General features: G+C 36.8%; 1 non-coding gene across 1 annotated transcript; it reads right to left on the bottom strand.

Annotated features, from left to right (window-relative positions):
* Positions 1–880: 880 nt before the first annotated feature.
* Positions 881–934, bottom strand: LOC129814637 (U7 small nuclear RNA). Its single transcript, XR_008753347.1, has one exon. It is a non-coding gene; the product is annotated as a U7 small nuclear RNA (small nuclear RNA).
* Positions 935–8606: the final 7672 nt, after the last annotated feature.

The raw sequence follows: 8606 nt of genomic DNA, 5'->3' as shown, positions 1-8606 counted from the left end.
TGATCATGAAGCATGTCGTTAGTTAAAGTAATGGCTACAATTTCAGAACGTAACATGCCGTTACTATAAAAACGAATTTCAGCTGTTTCAAAAACATTGCTATGCTGTTACAATTTTTACTGTAAGTGTTGGCTCAACAAGACATTCCTGTTAACACTGCCCTGCGTAGAGGTCGCTATCTCCGGATGTAACGTTAGCGGTCTAGATGTGACAAGTTAGTAAGTTTACATTGAAGTATATGTGTATTTATTTCAAACTCCCTAGGTTGGTTTACATTTGCGTGTGGAAGGAGTAAACTAAAAATAATTATTTTGAGGTTAGCAGACAAATTAAACCTCGTTCATAGAAACCTCTTCAGTCACTAAATGTCTTACAGACCTTTAGCCCCGGGAATCTGGAAGCAAAGCAACCCTTAACTTTACAACATGAAACCAGTGAGTATGTTCAGGGCTTAAAGTGCACTCTGAGGACATACATTTGAATCAAACCAGGCTCACAGGCCAAATTAATGCTTTGGCTGCATGAAACCAAATAGAGCCTTAAACTTCCATCACCAAAGAAAGCAGTCAAAATGCAAAAGCTTTGACAGGAACACTGACTGTAGTAATTTCTATCTGAGCATTAGAGAGTCATAAGAGATGAGGTGGGTACATGCTATTCCAATGGGTGTTGAATGACGTGACTGAACTTTCATGGCCAGCCAAACAACCCACATGAAAAAATACTATTGTGTACCATGGTATAAATACTGTAGCAGTACTATATTTATATACTATGGTGTTTTTGTGGACTTTACTGAAGTATTCACTGTAGTGTTTCTGCAGACACGACTGTAGTTTACACAATAGTGTTTTTGTTTCATTATCTTTGACATAGAAGTGGGGGCTTTCTCCTTGAGGAAACCTACTGGACAAACACTAAAAGAGCAACTGTTTCATAACCTGTTATTAGGTAGGACTGGAGGCTGAACTTGGCATGCAGGTTTCTCACATTCGGATATGCGGTAGTGTTTTTGCAGACACTGTAGTGTGTTGCGTATATTACTGTAGTATTTACTAGTGTTTTTTTTGTGGTTAATATTGTAGGATTTACTATAGTATTCTACTGTATACTACAACATTGTATAGTAAACACTACACGATCGAGGGATACTACAGTGTGTAGTATAGTATTCTACGGTATACTACAAAATTCTATCGTAAGTACTACACATGATTGAGGGATACTACAGTGTGGAGGATAGTATACTACAGAATTCTATAGTCCACTGTAGTCTTTTTTCATATGGGAAAAAGAGAACTTAACTCTATGCTTATAGAAATTACACATTTTACATCATGAATAAACTTAAAATATTAAAAAAACGACAGAGGTTAATTGCAAACTATCAGTCACAAGTACTTACATATAATTTTCTGATTAAGATGCAGTGAGACAAGTAGCAGCAACAATGCTTTTTTTCTCACACGTAAATGAAGGTAGGCAGAATTTGGGGACTTTATGAGGCTTGGAAAAATGCAATAAAATGTGAGTGCACCCATCTGTTGGACCTTAGAGGACTTCCTGTAAACAAGCTTGGGAGAGAAAAACCTCTACCACCAGCTCCTCGTCTATAATTGCTGTTTCATCTTTATTTTCTTCTTTCCATTAGCCTGCCTACTCTTATTTTCTCTCTACCTACTTCTCTTATCTGTCTCCTTTCATTTTCTTTCACTCTCCCTCTCTTTGGCTTTCCTTTCTACAAATAACTCTAAATTATATTGTTTACTTCAAAATAGTGGTAGCATTGGAAGCTAATATTGCTTTGATGTAAAGAGGAAAGAAAGACAGTATTGTTATTGTTAACATTTTTCTATATAGTTATACATGTATATAATATATACTTATATTTCCTAATTTATGAGTTTGATTAGATCAATATGTGATTTGATTATTCTGTAGTTTTATCATCCAGAATCAAATCTAGTATCAGATTTATGCATTATATCACAATAGCTAACCCCTGCTGACACATCCCTCATGGATAATCATGCATACATACATCTATATTCCACCTGTAAACTACATGCAATTACATTTCCTGACACAGAAATTCACCAGGGAAATAATTTCTCAGTGGAAAATGTTGAATTACATTAACGGTGACATTGTTGTTGAATGCAAGCAGACAAGTTATAATGACATATTTGTATTATATCTTTCTATTTAGGACTAAATAAATGAGTAATATCTAAATAAATATATTAGAGGATATAGAATTTGAATCATGTATTTATTATATTCAATATATTATGTTTTATTTCCATTTACTCATGACCATCAAGGATTTTAGTTCCAAATAATATTATATTGTATAATTTAATTTACATTGTGCCCTGATATGAAGCTTTGTGTACAGTTTGTTTCCTTTCAATAAATTCATTTTCTATATTGATTTGTGTAATTTCCTTATTCTTACAATAAAATGTAAAAAGTAACTATGAGCCTCATTTTTTTCTCCCCATTCCATAAAGACATGTCAAGGCTTTCCGTCAATAAGAACTCATAAGAAATAAAACCAACAACATAATAGTATGGTACAGTCCGGGTTCACTCTATAGTCAAATATATCTCCATTAAAATAGTTATAATCACTGAGCGCACCTCTGAAATCTAGGATCATACACTGTAAATATATTCAATATTCATTTTGGTAGTGGTACATATAAATACATATATTCCAGTTAAATTAAGTATATGCACACCGTTGGCTAAATATTATCAATATTTCCAGTGTAAAAAGTTATTTTGGAAAAAAACATTACAAAGAAACCATCCCAATCGTTTAAACATGACCCATCGCTTTGCCATTCACGTCTGTGGCAGCTATACGTATCTATGAATCAACTCTATTCAGTCCTGTCTGGACAGTCTCTCTAAAAATGTATCTCTATGTTCACTAAGAGTATGAACAGTAGGTTAGCTGTTTTCCCCCCCAGTGATATACTGTTGTTGGAGAATCTCAGTAAGATTTATAATTCTAGCTGAAAAACCCAACCCTGCTACATTATAATGGCCAACTGGCCAGCAACTGTCTGCAAAGAGAACCACAGTGTTGATCTAATCATTCAGTGATGTCAGGTGGAAAAGACGGCTTACTTCCTCCCTCTGTGCCAACACTCAGCCCAGAGAGAAAGGGGAGAGAGAGAGAGAGCGGGAAGGTTAGGCAAGGCACATGGCCCGGCTTTCTTATTCATTATACAACTTCTAACTTCTGAAGACTGTCTTACAGTTGTTTATTTTTCCCTACTTCCTCCTCTCATATTTTATACATTTTTAAGGAGAGCAATATAAGCAGTGAAGCAGGGGAGGTTTACATGCATGTAAACACATCTAATTGATTCTGGGAATATTGTTAGATTGTGCCACATGAATTTTACATTTAAAGCAATATGTCCAGGCTATAACAAAAAAGGACTCTGGTACACATACTGAATATAAGATGTGTATGTGGCCTCTTTCTACGCCGCCACCAATACAAAAAGGATTGTGATCCTCTGACGAGGTGCACTAAAAACACAAGATATTTTCGTAGAATTCCTTCCCAGATTTCAACCATCACAAAGCAATAGAAATGGTGGTTGTTGTGGATCCCGTTTCAAGTACATCTGCAACACACTGAAACAAAATGTGGACCCTAGAATTACCAGGCCATTGTTAAAACTTAACAAAAAGCGCCGTCTTGTCCAATGTATACAGTGAAACAACAGCATTGTGTTGAATAGTGAGAAAAGTCTGGAAAATTGTGTAGCAAATTATCTGTCATTAAATTTAAGTATTTTACTTTAGTAAATATTTTTTATTAGTAAATCAACTAACTATTGAGGATTTTAAAAAGTAAGTAAAGATATCAATTCGGGGCTGGCAAGTCCTAAAGTTTCGGCTTTGGTTCAATGTAGCATTTTGGCATGTTTGCATTCCTTCCAAGTCTAAACCAAAGCACTGAATTGCTATTGAATCTTTTCGCTCCAACTGTCATATATACTATGAGTGTGTTCAGAGGTTTATCTAAAAGGTTATCTTAAGTAATCTAAAAATTGTACAAAGTCGACTGAAAGCAGATAACTTTTCATTCATTCCCTGTACGGGTGTACAGGGGAAATACAGGTGCGAACCAAATGCACATTACACATGCTGGAGACCCGAACTGCTCTGAAGGATCAAACAGTACTCCAAGTACTTACTGGAAAGTACTATGCTGTTGTATTAAATATCATACAATTACAGTTTCCATTTGCAACAAATATCTTGAAGTTATTGTATGTAGTTAAACAGTTGCTGTAAGAATTAATTTTTACATTAAACACAAACTTTAAATGTTAAACAGATTGAGGAAAAGCACCGTCTTACTCACACAAAAGTACTGCCAGCTTCCATTTGGGATTGATTTAAAGCCCAATGATCTTTATATGAACTTAGTGTGGTGATCCCAAAGCCATTGGTTAAAGAGAGAATGCAGTGGATCATACATGTTGCTCCAATGCAACCCCAAGCTCAAACTGTGCTCCAACTAGTACGCTCCTCCTCCCCTCTTTAAGTTAGGGACTGAGTCAAAGGCATGCACATCATTCACAGAAGTTTCAAAACCACACCCAGAACTGCTTGGAAAGGAGGGGAAACACTGAGTTTTCCTTAAATAACACCAGGAGAAAGGAGGAAACTCCTGTTTTCTGCACAGCCAAATTCTCAAGTAGCCATGTAGTAGGTTGTGTTTTGAAAAGAAAATGATGATGCTGTTGTCATTTTCAGGATGTTTATCTTTTTCAGCTAGGGGGTTCTATTTTAAAGAAGTAAGTAGGTGTGTGGTGGGCTCTGGCTTTAAACACCATAGAGTATAGAGATATGTGGTCTCAGGTCATAGTGTGTAGTGGTAATTGAATATGCACTGTTTGTACTGCGTGTGTGTGTGTGTGTGGTTAGTGTGTGCGTAGGCACATGGGCATGTAGTTGAGGGCTCTCTTCATCCTGATTCCCGTCCTTGATGACAACCAGCTGCACCTCTTTCTTTTGTGAGTGGGCAGCATGTAGCCTTCATCCCTCTTCATACATATGAATCTCTTTACGACAAAGAAGCACACCATTTCTATAGCACAAATTGCACCGCCATTTTTGTTGTGTGTGTTGTACAATCCTGGTTGATAACATTGCTACATGCTTTTTACTTTCTGTAATTAGGGCTATGTGAAATCTATAGTGATTTGTAGTTTGTAAAAAAAAAAAAGAAAAGTTGTTTCTTTGGGGTAATGAGTACCAAATTAATATGACATTAAAGCATTGTTTTCCAGCATGAAAAGGCTATTGGATTTGTGACAAAATAGTATATTGTTATGAACAGTACATCCTTTGATCTGTTATCTTTTCCCCAGACTAATCATTTACAAATGACAGACCGGAACTAAAGGTGTAGTGAGGGGTACCAGTGTTTGTTCACCAGTTTCTATTTACGGCATAATGTTATGTTGCTAGGGAACATCGTTACATTATCAAACCAATCAAATGACCATAAATGTTTCTCTCATTATCTGGGATGCATATTGCTTTGCATATTCTTTCCAGTATACAGTACTGTGGCTACAAAGAAAGCTTGATGCAGCTAAACAATATGCAACTAGATGTTCTTTCAAAGTCAACCTGACTTCTCTGATATAATCTAGTTGAAAGGATGTTCTGAGTAGGAATTTCAAAAACTAGATGAAAGAAGTTTCACAAACTTTACACTCCCATTTGTTTGTTTGAATAAATTGTCTTAAATACGCAATATCAAACAATGGACAACCCATTTGAAAGCAATGTGAAAGCAGGTTGACAAAGGAGGGGTCTAGAACCAAACTATAAAATGTTGTATTTTGCCTGGCAGGTTGCCCAGACGGCAAGTGAAAACAAAGGCTGCCGACACACTCCCTATCTGTGACTTGAGACAGACAGGCAGACCCACAAAGGGAACACTTTCATCTGTATCTCATTGCATAGGAAACCCAGCTCACAAGAAAAATGACTACAGTTTACTATAAAATACTACTGGACTTACTAGATCATTATTTAGCTAACTGTAGTATACTGTAGAATATTATATACCACACACTAGTATCCATCGATAATGTGTAGTACTGTAGAATATGGTCATGCTTTAAATGATGTGCAGGTTATAAAGGCTTAATAAAGCCTTCAAAAACACTACTTAAATGTGTTACAAATCATCTATAACCAAATGTCATGCTTTATAAAGGGTTCATAAATGTGGCATAACTGTGTGACATAACCACCAATGTCAAATGTGACATAAACCATTTTTTTAATATATAAAGGGTGGCATAAACACTGCTTAATTAAAGACCTTATTAATCATATGAAATTGATACTTTACAAAGCATTTATAACCATGTCATGCATCTTGGTAGAGCATTGCAACACCAGGATATTAGGTTTGATTCCCAGGACCACCCATACGTAAAAATGGATTCATGCATTACTGTAAGTCGCTTTGGATAAACGTGTCTGCTAAATGTCATATTTTATATTTCACTTAAATATTTCTCGGATGGCCCAACCTCTTTCCCTCTTGGGTGCATAGTCAATATTGGACCTGACCTCAACTTCCCCCAAAATGCTGTGCTGCAGGATGACTCAAATCTAACGTGCAGCCATGCACAGCAAAAAAATGCCAAATTCTGATTTCTTGGTTTTGTTTTTCCAGGTTTTGTTTTCCCCCCCATTTTTTTCTGGTTTACCTCAAATGTTCACACTTTTTATTAGAAAAATAGCTACATTTGATTTTCTGTGTTCACACCAATGCTTATATCACATCAGGGGGTGACTTTTGAGGTCTGGGAAAAATCTAAGGAATTTAGATTTTTTTGTGTATATGCCCTTTAATCCAGTGAGCATGCCCTGCACTGTTGTTTGGTTAGCAGGTTTTCTGCAGTAAGCGCACATGTGATGTGATTTGTCCGCCAATGGAATGGGTGGAGTAAAAGGCCAGCAACATTCCGTATTATTTGAAGACCGATGAAATGACACCATATACAGTATGTGACCCGTATAGGCGTATGTCACACGTGACCACTTCACAGGAGAGGCATTTGAAAGTAATATTTTTTTATTTGATCAAACTGCGTTCCAGATACAAGGCATTATGTACAGTATGTGCAAAACGGGTTCTGACTTTTTATGAAGTACAGCATCAAGCGATATAGAGTCTTTATGGATGTATTATGAATGACTGAAGGTGTCTCACATCAAACAAAGTATTACAGGACACTACACAAAGTGTCAATAAATAGGTTATTAACGTTCTGCTGATTTTATGAAGGTTCTCATGATCCACAGATTACTGTAGGGTGTGAGTTATTAAAATGGGTGATGGACCTGCAAAGCTTGTGGTGTGTGTGTGTGTGTCAGAAACTAGATGATTTGGGGTAGTCCAACTTGAGACTACCACACAAGGTATTCCTCTTCTGTTCCCATGCTGGAGACCAGGGCTTGATTATAACCTGTTACAATGGTGCAGACATTTTGTGGCTGATCTTTCAGCGGTGGAGTGGGTCAATGTGTCAAAGAACTGACTGAGCCCAGCACTGCGCGGTATGGATTGTTGTTGCGTGTGTGTTTTTGTACTGAGGAACATGTAACTTGGTTCCAGAAGAAAGACACTTTCAATTTCTTTAGGTTGGGGGCTTTTATCAAGGGTAAGTGTTTCTTGGTGCAACATTGTCTCTAGGCTATTGCACTCACAGCGCATATAAACCTGGGATATCAACCATTTAAAGTTGTCCTTAGTGGGAGTGGCCATAGAATTCTATAGGAATTACCTTACTCACTAAATTATTTGTCATCGTCACTACTTAACACAGTCAAAAAGTAATAATTATGGCTAAACCCTGCCCTTTTCCACAATTTATCTTCTTAAAATGTGATTTTAACCCCAACTAATGACAGCCAAGTTTCATGGGTTGGTCCACCAGACCTTACATGTCTGGGAACGAGATTATGCGTAATGTGACTAATATGTCATCCCTTTTGAGCGTATGCTGTCCTTCAGCACAACATGTCATCCTTTATAAAGCACATGTTTATATCATATTCGACATAGTGGGTTATGTCACATTTGACATTGGTGATTGTCACACATTAATGGCACATTTATGAACCCTTTATACAGCATGACATACGGTTATAGATGATTTGTAACATATTTATGTAGTACTTATGAAGGCTTTATGAAGCCTTTTAAGCTGAATGTCATTTAAAGCGGGACATAGAATACTATAGTAAATACTACAGTATACTACAGACCACAAAAACACTACAGTAAATAATCCAGTAATGTCTGCAAATCAGTACAGTCCGCAAAAACACTACATCAATTACTTAACGCCCGGGGGGGTGTGACAATAATGTCCGAGGGGGTGTGGTATATGGCCAATATACCACGGCTAAGGGCTGTTCGTAGCCATAATGCAAAGCAGAATGCCTGGATACAGCCCTTAGCCGTGGTATATTGCCATATACCACAAAAACCAGAGGTGCCTTATTGCTATTATAAACTGGTTACCAATGTCATTAGAGCA

The sequence above is a fragment of the Salvelinus fontinalis genome, chromosome 17 (assembly GCF_029448725.1).
Source record: "Salvelinus fontinalis isolate EN_2023a chromosome 17, ASM2944872v1, whole genome shotgun sequence".
Lineage (NCBI taxonomy): Eukaryota > Metazoa > Chordata > Actinopteri > Salmoniformes > Salmonidae > Salvelinus > Salvelinus fontinalis.
The sequence above is the reverse complement of the archived record's forward strand: the minus strand, read 5'-3'. Positions and strand labels throughout refer to the sequence as shown.